Source organism: Pelobates fuscus, chromosome 7 (genome assembly GCF_036172605.1).
Source record: "Pelobates fuscus isolate aPelFus1 chromosome 7, aPelFus1.pri, whole genome shotgun sequence".
Classification (NCBI taxonomy): domain Eukaryota; kingdom Metazoa; phylum Chordata; class Amphibia; order Anura; family Pelobatidae; genus Pelobates; species Pelobates fuscus.
The window spans coordinates 111,353,025-111,369,670 of NC_086323.1; positions in this window are offsets into that span (position 1 = coordinate 111,353,025).

Consider the following 16,646-nt stretch of genomic DNA (forward strand, 5'->3'; position numbering starts at 1 on the left):
GACCGACAGCTCATGAGGCGATTGCCTAAAATAGTACCTCAGTTTCAAGGGTAGCAGTCTGTCAATTTCTGGAGTCCCAAACCGAACAAATCCACGAACGGTTCCCCTGGCTCATTGGTAGCGTTTGTTCTCCAGGTTGGTGCAAAGAAATCTACCGAACAGCGCTCTCCTGGTTTGCCTGTGAAAAGAAGCAGGCGTTCGCGGAGTTGACTGGTGTTTGTGGAGTCGAGTGTCTGATTTGGAGTTCCAGACACTCGATGACCAGATCCCGCTGCCTCTTTTCGTGCGACAAGATGGCCACCGTTTTCTCCAGCATGTGTTGTTCAGTTGCAAGAATGATGGCGACACACGGAGAGCGCTAATTCCTGCGGTTTTCTTGAGTTTAATAAGGCCAGGGGGCGGTCGCGTCACGTATTCATCCGCACATAAAAATGTGGTTAATGGCATTTACCGTCCTGACAGGAAAAGTTGTGCCAAGCAGCAATCATGCACATGGAAACCTGGTAATTGCTTTTGGGGTCAATAGTCTGTCATGGCCAATCAGATCCACAGGAGGGTTTGTGCTGAGCAGCAATCATGCACATGGAAACCTGGTAATTGCTTTTGGGGTCGAAGACCAGTTATAGCCAATCGGATCCACAGGAGGGGTATTTAAACCCAATTCTCCTTTTGCTCATTGCCCTGTTGTGGTTTCATCCTGATGGTAATCCAAGAGTGCTTTCCTGATCTTGATTTTCTGGTATTTGACTTTGGCTTCGTTCTGACTTCCCTGAATTCTGGTATCCTTGACTTTCCCTCATTGTTGTGTCTGATTTTGTGTTCCTGATCTTGGCTAGTATTTTGACTATTCTTGGATAAGTTAAGTCTGGCCATTCTAAGGTCCGGTTATACGTTATCTTTAGTCCTAGGTGTGACACAGTTCTGTGTGATGGATCGACTTGTAATCCTGACAGGTAAGTGTTCAGTAGATTTATCTACCGAACCAAAAAAAAAAATAACGAGTGGGAACCAAAGTATATAGTTTCTTCACAAACATGTATTCCTGACCCTATAGTGTTAAACCCACCATTTAGCCCCCTCTGCCTCCCTAAATATAGTAAAATCTTACTTGTATTCAGGACTGCAGCTGCTGATCTGCCCCTGATCTGCCTGCTTGCCTGTCATCATCAGAAGTGATTCTCTGAGCCAATCACCATGCTTTCCCATAGGATTGGCTGAGACTGTCAAGGAGGCAGATCAGGGGCAGAGCCAGCACAAGCCAAACACAGCCCTGGCCAATCAGCATCTACTCATAGAGATGCATTGGATCAATGCAGTTCTGTGAGCAAAGTTCACAGTCTCCATGCAGAGGGTGGAGACACTGAATGGCAGTGCTCAGGAAGGACCTCTAGTAGCCATCTGAGGAGTGACCAGTGGAGTTATCCATAGGCTGTAATGTGGAGTTATCCATAGGCTGTAATGTGAACACAGCATTTTCTCTCTGGGTGCAGGTGGGTGGGGTCAATCAGCATGAATGCAAAAGTGAGTAAGGGCTCAGCGTTTAAGTAGGGGACATAACTCCTCCCACAAATACAGGCCTAATGGCCTTTTAACTTGTGCTCGGAATTTAATTGGTTATGGCTAGTGTTAGAACAAGAAACAAAGAAAATGGATCCAACAACCAAAAAGGTTCAGGATCCACGGTTTGGATATTCCACAGTTAACTGTTAAAAACCTAAAGTTTATTGACACATCTATGACACTGACAAAAAATAATAATAAATAAACCCAAGTAACAAAGATGGGGGTAAATTATAAAGGCTTGAATAGTGGGGAAGGGAGAACCAAAATGCATATGAGGGTAGAGAGACAGGAGGGAGTAAAAATGACTCCTACAGTATCATAGGCAGAGTCTAATAGAAGGCCTAAATGTACTAGGAATAGTCCTCTCTGGACTATACTTAATCCAAGATAATGTCTTTAACCTAAATAATGTAGGGGGATAAGTATAGAGTCTGAAAACCCTATATAAACACAGCAAGAGGATAGGTAGGATAGGTAGTAATAGGCGCTAATAGTCAGCTTTCAGGAGACAAGTCCCTATATTGCTAAGATATTCAAAAGTGCTGAAACTAAACACTGCTAATCCTCTATATAGCTAGTATAAAGTCTGTATACTTGATAGAAACACTGCTAGAGGGTAGGCAGGAAAGATAGCAATAGATACTAATAGTCAGCTATCAGGAAACAAGTCCCTATATTGCTGTGATATTCACAAGTGCTGAAACTAAACACTGCTAATAATAGTCAGCTATCAGGAAGCAAGTCCCTATATTGCTGTGATTTTCACAAGTGGTGAAACTAAACACTGCTAATCGTCTATATATAGCTAGTATAAAGTCTGTATACTTAATAGAAACACAGCTAGAGGGTAGGCGGCAATAGATACTAATAGTCAGCTGTCAGGAAGCAAGTCCCTATATTGCTATGATATACAAAAGTGCTGAAACTAAACACTGCTTATCCTCTATATAGCTAGTATAAAGTCTGTATACTTAATAAAAACACAGCTAGAGGGTAGACAGGATAGGTAGCAATAGATACTAATAGTCAGCTGTAATGCAGCAAGTCCCTATATTGCTAAGATATTCAAAAATGCTGAACCTAAACACTGCTAATCCTCTATATAGCTAGTATAAAGTCTGTATACTTAGTAGAAACTCAGCTAGAGGATAGGCAGGATAGGTAGCAATAGATAATATTCTGATGTCAGGAGACAAGTCCCTATATTGCTATGATATTCAAAAGTGCTGAAACTAAACACTGCTAATCCTCTATATAGCTAGGATAATAGTAGAGCAGGTAGCATCCCTTGCTAAACATTCAGGCTAGCAAATGATGCAATGCTTTGTGGATGAGTATTGATGAGTTATGAGTAGTACTGGTTCAGCCAGGGTATGGTAAGGGTAAAATAGATGCTAGTGGGCTTGAGCGTGCCAATAGTATGTACAAGGTACGTGAAAGTGGAAAAAACTAAGTAGAGAAATGAGTGGACAAATACTACGAGAATGTAACATATGAATACGTGTATGGTGAGGGACCTGAACATTGGTCCATACATAGTGACAAGCCCCTAGTTACAATTTTTTGGGGAAACGTAACGAGGGAAGGCTGAGTGAGGACTTGAGGAGACGAAGTAATCGTAGTGAGTAAGATTATAATACCTGGTACTAAATGACAGAATACCAGGTTGACAGTCCGTATTTGTATGCATAGTAATACGAGGAGCCTGAAATTATGACAGAGCTAAGCAACGTAAGTGGAAAAAAAGATAAAGTGATGAACAGTCGTTTACTTGGTGCAGAAACGTATGGATAGGTGCATAGTTGGGTACCTGAACGTTGGTCCATATGGAGACAAAACTTCTAGATACCCAGCAGGGAGGGAAGGGGGTGGGGGCGTAACCAGTGGAGGCTGAGTGAGGCCTTGAGGACATAATAAACACAATGAGTAAGATTACAATACCTGATACTGTATGACAGATACCAGGTTGACAATCCTTACATAGTTACATAGCTGAAAAGAGACTTGCGTCCATCAAGTTCAGCCTTCCTCACATATGTTTTTGCTGTTGATCCAAAAGAAGGCAAAAAACCCAGTCTGAAGCGCTTCCAATTTTGCAACAAACTGGAAAAAAATTCCTTCTTGACCCCAAAATAGCAGTCAGATGTCTAGTTGGATCAAGCAGCTATTACCCCACTAATTAGAAATAATATTCCTTGATGTATACTTGATAATTCGAGGAACCTAAAATCATGACATAGAGCCAGGGCCGGATTAACATAGGGGCTGATGGAGCTGCAGCTCCAGGTACAGGCCCATGGAATAGGCCCATTGATTTAAAAAAAAAATGATTTTTTTTTTTTGTAAAAAAATTTTTCACACACACTACTCTTAGGGATTCCACCTTTCTTTTATTTTATTGCCAAAGCCAGTATTTAAGGCTGCCTGGCTGGTGCCAATATTGCAGTGATACTGGCAATACAAATGCTGGTATTTTTCTCAGTATAAACAAGAGATTACTCTGCAATACCAGCACTGGCCAGTAGGGGTCGCTGTATGTGGAGACAGGCAGGGATAGGAAGTTCCAACATATCCCTCCCTGCCTATCTCTACTCACTGATCTGCAGGGGTGCAGCTACAGAGAGTCCAGACAGCAACACCCACCCTGCAGAGACAGCCTACAGCTCAGCGAAGTAAGGAATGGGGGGAAATACTGCAAGGAGACATACACTGAGGCACTAAGGGACACTGGGAGACATTATGGCAGACACTGAGACACTAAGGGACATTGGGAGACATTATGACACAGACACATGGGGACACAGTGTCCCTAGTCTCCCAGTGACCCCTAGTCTCCCAGTGCCCCCAGTCTGCCAGTGTCTCACTGTCCCCATGTCTCCTAGTGCCTCCATGTCTCCCACTGCCTCAAGTGTCTCAATGTCCCCATGTCTCCAAGCTAGTGTCCCTAGTATCTGTGTCCCTGGTGTCTCAGTATCCCCATGTCTCCCAGTGCCCCATTTCTCAATGTCCCCATGTCCCCCAGCCAGTGTCTCTAGTGTCTGTGTCCCTGGTGTCTGTGTCCCCATGTCTTCAAGTGTCCCCTATTTTCCCAGTGTCCCCATGTGTCCCAACCAGAGTCCCCTAGTCTCCCAGTGTCACTGGTGTCTCCGTGTCCCTAGGTCTCCCCGTGTCCCCAGGTCTCCCCGTCTTCCTAGTGTCCTAGTGACATGGGGACCCTGGGATACATGGGGACAAAGGGAGACATGGGGCATTGAGACACTGTGATACATATGATCACTGGGAGACCTGGGGACACGACACTAGGGGACACTGGGAGACATGGGGCACTGAGACACTGATACATAGGAACACTGAGACCTGGAGTAATCGACACATGGGGGCACTGAGTCATGAAGGCAATGGGAGACATGGGGGGCACTGGGAGGAATCCATCTATACAGCAGAATCAAACAAAGTCGTTTTTTGGTGATTTTACAGCATTTTCTCTTATGTCACTCCTTGTGATTTACATCATGTGATGTCACCCATACATATTTAATTATGAAAATTAGTAAAGCCGATATGTTTTTCCAAGAAAGGTGGCAACCCTAACTACTTTTCACATACTCTTACTTAAGTATGGAAACTTAAGAGGGATGTATGGGAACAAAACTTGTGTGGACTGGCTGACAATAAATATAGTTAAAGGGACACTATAGTCACCAGAACAACTGCAGCTTATTGAATTTGTTCTGGTGAGTAGAATCATTACCGTCAGGCTTTTTGCTGTAAACACTGTCTTTTCAGAGAAAATGCAGTCTTTACATTACAGCCTAGTGATAACTTCACTGGCCACTCCTCAGATGGCTGTTAGAGATCCTTCCTGGGTCATGGCTGCCTAAAATGCATCCAAACATTCAGTGTCTCCTCCCTCTGCATACAGACACTGAACTTTCCTCATAGAGATTCATTGATTCAATTCATCTCTCTAAGGAGATGCTGATTGGCCAGGGCTGTGTTTGAATCATGTTGGCTCTGACCTGCCTCTTTGTCAGTCTCCGCCAATCCTATGGGGAAGCACTGTGATTGGATCAGGCCACCACTTCTAATGATGTCAGCAGACTGCTTTTTTCTGAGGCAAACAGCATGTAGAGTTACAGCTTCAGGCTTGAATATAGTAAGATTTTGCTATATTTATGGAGGTATGAGGGGCCCAGTTGGGGCTAGATGGTGGTGTTAACACTATAGGGTCATGAATTCATGTTTGTGTTCGTGACCCTATAGTGATCCTTTAAGGTAATGCTGACTTTGGTGTCTCTAACACTATGGCATGTTCCCTTTCTTCTGCACTCACTACATACAGCTTTTCTCTGTCCCAGACTATATACCAGGAGCTTCTGCCGCCTAGTAAGAAGGTAAGGAGACAAGTGGACCAGCGAGTGCTAGGGGACAGTCCTTAGAAAGCGTTGAGCGAGCGCATCATTAGATGCACTTATGCCAAGTTCAGGGTGCTGTCTGCATAGTATGCCCTTAGTTGGCCAGCTTGCATGATTGGCAGGCAGCCTGACATGCATTCAGGCCAGGCTGGCCTTCTAATTCTTTGGGCAGACATGTCCTCTTTTTGGGCATGTTCGCCCCTTTTGGCAGGTTACGTGATTTGTGTCAGTGGCACACCCTTTTACCATGCCCAATGACTTCCTGCTTGACTGGACACTGCTGTTAGGGGTTATGGATTTACTTGAAAGATGAAAACATAAATTAGAGAGAGATTAGCCTAGGGTATGTGTTTTCTTATAGCTGCTTTTTTCTTTCTCTCCAGCACCATCTCCATCAGATACATGACGCTTAGGAGTGTTTTACTGTTTTTGGTCGATATGATTCTGTAATTAGGCCCATCATAATTGTCAGCACCAGGCCCACTGGGCTCTTAATCTGGCCCTGCATAGAGCCAAGTACCGTACAAGAGAAAACCTGCTGAGAGTCATCATGTGTGAACCTGATGAACAAAGAATGAGGGACAGACCTTCTGAAATTAAATTGTGTGAAGTAACTGTACACGTGGTGACTAATTTAGGAGAACCATGTAAAAGGCCACGTGCTTAGACTGAGGGCATATGTGTAGCTGCTCTTGACAGAAATATACCCTTAAACTAAACTGAGAAGATTAAACGCTGGCTGTGGGTGAAATAGATGTTAGTAACTATTATTGAATAATTGGAGTGGGAGTGAAAGAGTGATTGGCTCTTTAAATTTAAGAGAGGAATTCAAGTGAATACCTGCAGCAGCATAGAAACCATACGAAATATACCCCACACATTGCTGCTTGATTTCTTAGCATGTGAGCTACAACCACCACCCTACCACTCTAAACACTGTCTCTCATTCAGCCACCCTCCGTGCTCTCTGTGAGGTATTCTTGTCCCTCAGAGTCTGCTAGCTGCTGCTGCTCCCCTGCTTATTCCACATGGTGCACTAGGTATGTTCTATCATGTTATATCCCGCTCTGTATGTTATATTATGTTATATCCCCCTCCGTTCTCTGTGTGATAGGCAGGGAGTTACATGCAAAAAAAAAAAATATAAAAACGACAGACCTGCTATAGAAAATATAGGCGCACCGTGTATATGGGAGTCACACAAGGCTAGTGAGAGAGTATTACAGCTTCCCCTACATGTCAGTGAACGTCGTGCAACGCACACTATCAGGTGGCCCCTCCCTTCTTACGCGGCGTGCTTCCCGCCTTCAGCACAGAGACGGTTGAAGCGGCCTCTTCTCCACTAACTGACGGCGCGCGAGAGGTAACCGCTGACCTATTAGAAAAAGGATGACGAGAGCGCTGCAGTTGTCCAATCAGTGGTGGGATACCATTTAACCAATCACAAGGTTTGTACTTGCTCGCATGGAACCAATCATCGGAGGAGCTGCGTGTCCGCGGTAATTAGATGTGAGCTATCGGATGCTGTTTGAATGGGAAGGAATAATAGACATTGCTCTCAGGAGCCACTGTGTTACAAATGCGCATGCGCAATCTAGCCATGTGTCTGATTGTCAATAATACCATGTGTTGGTTTTCTGCCTTATTGTGATTTGTGTGTATCGCTGCCTGCCTGTCTCCTCTTGTGTGTTTATTAATATCTCTCAATATTTTTGTCTGTGTCTGTCAGCTCATGTTCTTTACATGGAAAATGTATATGAGATATATGGATACCAACAGTGAAGGGGGGATGTTGTAGATATTTTTTTTGTATCCTTTGTTAAAGGGCTGCATTAACCAAAACACAGTCTTCTAAAAAAGAATTTAAGGGGTTTGAGTGGAGGTGTGCTGAACACTTTATTTGACTCACTAATCACTATTTCTAAAACTAAAATGGAATTTAGAACAGGAACAATGTATCTTATTTACACAGACTGATTTTTGAAGCACGTTTATTGTAGTTTAGAGACCTATTACTGAGTGTTAATGCTGTGGAGCTTACGTACAAATTCTGACACATTATGAATACTGAGCTGCTCCTATAAGGACATTAGGATAGAAAAGAGGGACAGAGTGTTTTTGGGTCAAAAATAGGTCTGTCTCTCCTAAATATGGACACCTAGGAGGTAAAAAAAAATAAAGCTAAATTTACCGGCACCGAACATAAGTTATTCTCTCAGCCCAACCCTCCTCCTCTGATGTCACTTTGCGGAGAGGAGGACATGGACAGCAGAGAGGGGGCCATATTCTTACGCACAGAATTGCAATCATTGTCTGGTTGCGCTCAGCTGATGCTTTCAGCCATTGAATGGTCGTCAGGTCAGGATCGTTATCTGACTCTACAGCTGTGCTGTTCTCACATCACATCCAGCCTAAAGGAGACCTGGCACCCAGTCTGACCAAGTTAGAGGACGCCAACTGGGAAACAGGGCCTGGGTACTTATCAAATCTGTAATGGTTATGATGCTTGGAGTGACCCTTTAGAGGGATATTCTGGACACCAAAACCACTACATCATAGTGTTTTTTGTGCCTCAACCCAATCCTTGCATTCTGACAAATATAAGCGTTATGTTTCTGAGACAGCTACTAAATGCACTTCCTATTGACGCCTTTAGTCTTTGAACTTATTGCTGTAGTGATTTTTGCAAATAACAATAGTTAGAACATAGAGTGTGACGGCAGATAAGAACCATTCAGCCCATCTAGTCTGCCCAGTTGTTTGCAGTTTACAGGGTTACAGGCAGGGAACCTCCTTGCGCAATAACTGATATAAAGAGTGTACCTTATTATGGTATGTGAAAAGTCCCTTTAAACTGCACCTGTTGAACCAGACATGGCTTTGTGCCATATTGTGATAGTCATAGCTCTAGTTTAGTTTCTACATCTATGCATTTTTTACATTACCTTATGGCGTAGTGATGTTGCAGACATTCAGAACTCTTAAAGGGACACTATAGTCACCTGAACAACTACAGCTTAATGTAGTTGTTCAGGTATTATCTATAGCTCCCTGCATGCAATCTAATGTAAACACTGTATTTTCAGAGAAAATACAGTGTTTACATTGATTGATAGGAATACCTCCAGTGGCCGTCACTCAGACGGCCACTAGAGGGACTTCCTATCACGCAGGGCCCTAAAAGGCCCTGGACACGTCAGACGTATTAAAATACGTCTGACGTGTTCAGGAGAGAGAAGGCACTGTGTGCGCGCCTTCTCTCTCCAGCCTGTCAGCGGAGGAGGGGGGCGGGCAAAGACCGCGAGCTGAGCTGTCACTCAGCTCGCGGCCGCGCACACCGCATGCATGTGCGGTAGTGCGCTCAGGACTTCAGAGGGCGGCATGAATGCCGCCCTCTGAAGTATGTGCGCGTGTGTGGCGAAGCCGCGCATGCGCACAAGGGAGCAATGACGCTTCCAAATGGAAGCGTCTGATTGCTCCCTGCTCGCGCCCGCCTATTTCGTCATTTTGACGAAATAGGGGGCGCAGCTTCACGAGGCTCCCGGCGCTGGAACCAGGTAAGTAAAATTGCCTCCCTGGAGAGTCCCTTTAACATATACGGGATGCTGGTCACATAACTTTGGGGCATGGGGTGCGCACACAGCTGCTCCATTAATTAGATGCAATGTTGCAGGAGGAGGTAATATATTCAGGTTAGTGTATTTTTTAAAATTTGAATTTTGCCATAAGAGTGTTTACATGGAATATGTAACTACATGAAGGTGAACTTGCCATGCACACGATTAGACCGGTTTAAAATCAAAATATGCAATCTTGCCGTATCCTCTGTTAGTTGGCGGTAAGAATGTTGTTAGCAGATCTGTGTAATCGGTAAACAAAGCAGCTTGCACCAGACAAGGTTCAAATCCATAAAACCTCTCTGACGTTCAAGCCTAGAAATAACTAGTCAGAATTAATAAATCCCAATTACTCAGCATGAAGCACTCAACATGAGTTGAAAACAACAAAATATGGGCAATTTGTCTCATTGAGTTGCAATACTCACAAGTTCTAACATTAAAACCTATTACTGAAATATGTATTAAAGCATGGAAATTAAACGAATGGCCAGTTGTGGTTGTATTTCACATTGGTAAGCTGTTCCTTTTGATTTATGAGACGTAACAGAACAACATCCTTTAACTACAAGTAAATATCTCACTTACTTAAAGTTTTACTCCAACCAAAAATGAATAATGTTTAATAAAAATGGGGGGGAGGGGGTTGCTGATGTTCAGTCATCTGATATTTGCAAACTGATGTTTGCGCTGTCCACGTGCCAGCCCTGCAATGTGCCTTCACAGACTGGAGGGGAGATCAGAGATCTCCCTCCCCGGTCCACAGGCAGCATGCGGGCAGCCGGCAGGGGAGGGAGGGAGAGAGGACCCGGGAGCTCAGCCTGCAGCTCCTCCGGGTCCTTCTCTCGCGAGCACGGAGCGTTGCCACGTTTACCCCGGCAACGCTCCGGATCTCACGAGAGTGAACTCTAGCCCTGGAGCTGCAGGCTAGAGTTCACTCTCACCACTGGGACCACCAGGGATCGAGAAATGTCCCCCCTCCTCCCTCAGTAAAGGTAAGAAGGGAGGGGGGGGACATAATATATATTTATGTTTATTTAAAAAAAGCTCCCCTACCCTCCTCACCACACATTCACACACTGCCCCCACACACACACATACACTGTCCCCCCATACACACACTGCCCCCCACACACACAGCCCCCCATTCACACATTGCCACACATACACAGCCCCCATACACACACTGCCTCCACACACATACCCTGCACCCCATACACACACTGCCCCTACACACACCATACACATTCGTGCACTGCCTCCCATACACACAATGCCCCCACACACACCATACACATTCACACACTGCCCCCCATACACACATTGCCACACACACACATACACTGCCCCCCATACACACACTGACCCCACACACACCATACACATTTACACACTGCCCCCATATACACATTGCCTCACACACACATACACTGCCCACCCATACACACATTGCCCCCACACACATACACAGCCCCCATACACACATTGCCCCACACAGACACATACACAGCTCCCCATACACACATTGCCCCACACACCCTACACATTCACACATTACACCCCCCCCACACACACTGAACCTTTCACACACACTGCACCCCTCACACATTGCACCACTCACACACACCACTGCTCCTATGCCTTACTACAGCCCCATATCCCAGCAGACCCTAAGTAAGTTGTCAAGCTGTTCTTAAACAGTTTGACTACTTACTCTGGGAGGGGGTCCCGCCACTCATGGCACCATAACCACTACACAGAGCTGTAGAGGTTATTGTGCATGGATTATTTCTTTAAATAATCTACAAGTGCCCCTCCCGAGATCAGGCTCTGGATCTGCCACTGAGCCAGGGAGGTGTTTTTTTTATTAATTTATTTATAAAAGTGACGATTTTACCTTGAAATAAGCACTTTTATACAGAAAGTACTAAAGTAAGCTGAAGTGCCTTATCTGTGTGGAGTGGTCGTTTAACTCAGCATATCCAGAGTTTCCAACTGAAACGATTCACAAGGACTCCAAGCAGCAGACCACTTCAAATCACTGAAGTGGTCATGGTGCTTGGATTAACCCATTAATAATCAATAACGGGAAATTAGGAACATGGTTTGCTTTAGAAAAATTTGTCTTGCGTTACTCAATATAGGGAAGTGTTAATTTAACATCTGGGTTTGTTCCTCATATAAACTTGCAGCTCACTTTAGAAAGTTACCGGTAATAACTTTTCAGTGTAGCATTAGCATTTTTGGTTAAAATAGCTGAACTGTGAGACGAGCTGTGTTGGGAAATATTTTGGTCTAGTAATTGTAAACCACTCATCAATTATCCACAATGCTCTTTAGTGAGTGACCCAGTGTATAAAGAAAGCCTGTCCATATAAGCCGAAACATTGTCATGTTGGGCTTATTCCAATAAAAGTCTGCAGCATGATGACATATGTCTGACTGGACACTCTCTTCATTTGGAAGTATTAAGGGCAGGGCTGTCTTATCAGCATTATAGCCCCCCTCCCCCCACCTGTTTTAACAAAGAGGATTTGAAGGTTCACAATATATCTCTCAGAATAATATACCGAAAAGTTGGCAAGCCTATGGGGCCCCTATGCCTGTGGGGCCCCCTGACAACCAGCAGGCTCATGCGTTACGATAGCCCTGATTAAGGGGTTTTGCCGCACCAGAATACTATTGAGAGCAATTACCTTATAGGATTTGTGGAGTCCCTACTGGAGACATATTAACTAAAACAATGAATTGTGCAGAGATAATATAGGAATTGCAAATTATAAACCAGAATAAGAAATGGTCACGCAATCCAACTTGATGCAATTTCCTTATATTTATATTGTTGTATCACAATAATTTGCAATTAAGTGAGTCATTCTTGTTATTATGTAATTACATTCTTCTCATTCACAGATTAAAAAAAAAAAAAAAGAACAGCCAAGGAAGATGTATTTTTGGAGAGAATTACATTTGAGAATTGAATCTGTCATCAGAAATTGTATTTGCACAGTAAACTGTCAGATCATGTAGTGGTCATTTCAGCACCAGTCGCAATATTTTATGTACAGGTAAATAATAATAAAATCACATTACCTACCTTCAGCTTTTGCTTTTTTTTAATAGATTTTGGGAAATAATGATATGCACTTTCTTAGATTCTGAACATACTATTTCCCTCTACTTCAAACTGAAGCATGGATTTAGAATAGGCATTTGACTGTCAGCAAGTGCTTCCTGCATTTGGAGTATGCATGACTTATATATGGGAGGCAAATTAGGTTCTCTCTACCATTTATACATTGAGGCAGGCTTGTGTCAATGCTGCCCAGCGTACTCTGCTGTGTTTTGTTTCTGTCCATGCGCACCTGCAGTGTATTTGACCTTAAGGCATTGCTCTTTGTAAAAGTCGTATAGCTTGTCAGATAAATGGCAGTTTCATCACCTTTGGGATGCCACTGAATTTTAACTTTTGCAAGAAAAGGTTAGGGGGATATAGTTTTAGAGAGATTTATGTAACAAAAGAAAATTGCAAGTCTTTAGTGCTTATCGAAATTCCAACTTTAAAAACTGAAATTGGTACTACCCTAAATCAGCCTTCTCATACAAAAACACTAACAAAACTACACATAGAGGGCATTGTTGTGCTTAAGGGATATAGTTAAATATAAACGCAAACTGATTTTTACTGCTGTAAATCAAAGTCTACTGAAATATATACCAGACATGTGTGAATACACAGAATCACAGCAAAGCAACCAACCATAAATTCTTGAAATAAATATGTCTAGTGTATATATTCCAATTACAAACCGCACCGAGGACTATACTTAAACACTATTAATCACCAGAGTTCCTACAGCTTATTGTAGTGGCTCTGGGTCATATAGCCTGTACCTGCAGGGTTAGCAGAGAAAAGGCAGTGTTTACACTGCTGCTAAAGTCCGCCACAAGTGGCTGTCACTTGGACAACCCCTAGAGGGGCTTCCTGGATAAGGTCCTGCAATCTGCAGATTCTGAGTGCTCCTCATAGAATAGCAATTTTTTCAATGCATCTCTATGAGGAGATGCTAATTATCACACTGGGCCGATTTAGCGCACATGTGCACTAACCTCTTAATGCTTCCCTATGATACTCTCAGCCAAGGAGGTGGGGCAGACAGAGCAGAACCTGTTGAAGAAAAAGGCTACACGGTAAGTAAATCTTAATTTTAATAGCTAGAAGAACACTATAGTGTTCCATTAAGATCACTGTAAATGAAAGTTAAAAAGTTCCTCTTTATTTCAAATATATTTTACAATGGCCCAAGCAGTCCCACTGAGGGGTGGGAGAAAAAAGAGAAACAAAATTGAATTTGAATAAAAAATCTAAAATAAATAAATAATAGAAAGCATGAAAACAGTGGCGTGGCTTGACACACCACCAAGATGGACATGTGAATGACAGACTCTTCACTTCTAAATCCACAAAATGCTAACCCGACCTTATTGGCTAAGGTAAAAAGACGGACTCAGCTCACTCAAGAACAGACACCGCTTGCAGGGGCAGCACTTGCCCCATGGATGAATATCGTTCCTCCCAAGCAACCTTCGCGGCCTATTCCCTGGGCCACATTTGGCACCTGTCTCCCCGGCCTCAGCGAGAGTAAGATTGGAAATAGAGGAGTTCCTAGCAATGGCATACAGACCAGAGGGATATGTTACCACATTCTCAGCTATAACAAAGGATGTCCTGGCCACTTTAATGTTGTAAATCAGGGGGATATGCATGGAAATTGCTGGCCTCCACGTGGACCTGCGAATTGAGGGTCGAATAGCCACCACGGAGACACAGGCCTCCCACTCGGAACAGAGACTTAGGGCACCCAAACTGGCAGCGCAGCGACAGGGCTCTGTCCTGCTAGAAATGAGGAAATGTTGCAATATACTCATTAAGGGCTTACCCAAAGCCTTGGCTTCTGAATCAGTTGCGGAGATGCTCCAAGCCCTCTTCGCCTTCATGCTAGGGGAGGACCCAGCCTTGTGGCCGTGTGCTCCCATTGATACCCTCGGGACATAATATGCTGCTTTCACTCCTTCATGGTCAATTTCTGCATAATGCAGAGGGAAAGGACCCAGCTCACATGATCCTTCCACAGAGCTGAGGTGTGTCTTTATCAGGATCTCTCTTTACTTACTCTAGATGCCAAAAGGAGGTGCTACATTAGAATTGCAGAACAGAGGAATCCCATACCGCCGGGGTTTCCCCTTCAAATTTTCTTTTAAGGTATACTCACATCACTTCTGGTACCACTGTGCACATATAACACTGATACAGAAGATACAGCATGTGCAATTATGGAGGATTATAATGGCTACATCAGTTGATACAGTGTCCACAGGAGATCCGTACATTGTGCCACAGTGATATGAATGTTCTACATTGTAAAATAGGTGCTGGTAGAATTTTTTTCCCTGCAAATGTTTCAAAATTAGGCTCCGTCTCTTGTTTCCTTGTCATTGTATTAGGGCTTTATTGATTTTAGCGCTTACATCTGAATTTTTTTTTTTTAATATTGAATAAAAACTTTGTGTTACAGCCCACGGCACACATGATGCTGGCTGGCAGCAACCTTCTGCTCCATGATGAATCTTCAGCAGCCGCTCTCGCTCAATAAGTTGGCTGTTGCCATACAGGAAACTGGACTGCATGGTGGGTGTTTCTTGCGGCAAAGCCAGGACAATGATGCCTTTTAAAGGGGTGCTGAGTCTCATCAACATTTATAGAATCCTGTAACTCTGCCTGCGGGGGGGGGGGAGGTTGGTCATGTGACATTTCAGCCCTATAAATTCCATTCATTACCTCCAATAATTGCTCAGTTGTTCTGTAGCCTTTTCTCAGCTTACCAATGTATCTTTGCGTCTAATCGTGCATACAGAGTGTCCTTCTGGTTATCAGTATTTGGCTTTCTCAGTGACATTGTCTCCTGCCGCTTGGCCCTGACCTGTGGACTGCTTTTTATCCTACTTTTTTGCCTTACCCTCATAGATTTGACGGCAGATTATCCCTCCTAATAAAGCACTTGCAACATCACTGACTTACCAATACCCTATCTCCACCTCCAGGATACCTTGTGGGATGTGCTTGCATGGGCTCGATGTTCTGCTGCAACAGAGTTCCAGATCCTGGAAATACAAGAGCCCAGTGGACCTTCACACTGTGCGTCATGCACTTGAATGAACTTACTCATAGGTACCAACGGCTAGCTGACATATCTTTTGGATATATACCTCTTAATACAGGTGAAATAAATTACATGAAATCACTGTAATGAAAAGCTCCAGATCAAACTTTAAAGGAGCACTATAGGGTCAGGAACACAAACATTTATTTCTGACCCTAAAGTGTTAAAACCACCATCTAGCCCCCCTGGCCCTCTCTTGCCTCCCTAAGTATAGTAAAATCTTACTTGTATTCAAGCCTGAAGCAGCTGACTCTGCCCCTATCTGCCTCAGATCTGCAAGCTGTCTGCTGACATCATCAAAAGTGTTATTCTGAGCCAATTACAATGCTTCCTTATAGGATTGGCTGAGACTGTGAAAGAGGCAGAGCCAACACAAGTCAAACACAGCCCTTGCCAATCAGCATCTCTTCATAGAGATACATTGAATCAATGAATCTCTATGAGGAAAGTTCAGTGTCTGCATGCAGAGGGTGGAGACACTGATAGGTTGTGATGCATACTAGGCAAGACTTAAGACAGCTTAAGAAACCAGCTCTAGTAGCCATCTGAGGAGTGGCCAGTGAAGTTATCACTAGGCTGTAATGTAAACACTGCATTTTCTCTGAAAAGACAGTGTTTACAGCAAAAAGCCTGAAGGGAATGATGCTACTCACCAAAACAAATACAATAAGCTGTAGTTGTTCTGGTGACTATAGTGTCCCTTTAAAGGACTAAACTGTGCTGCTTCTGTCATCTATTGAAATGTAATAAAGTTAAAACTGCATTATTTTAATTTAGTGAGTTTATACATTTATTGATACTGTGCAAAACAATAATCAGTATATATAATG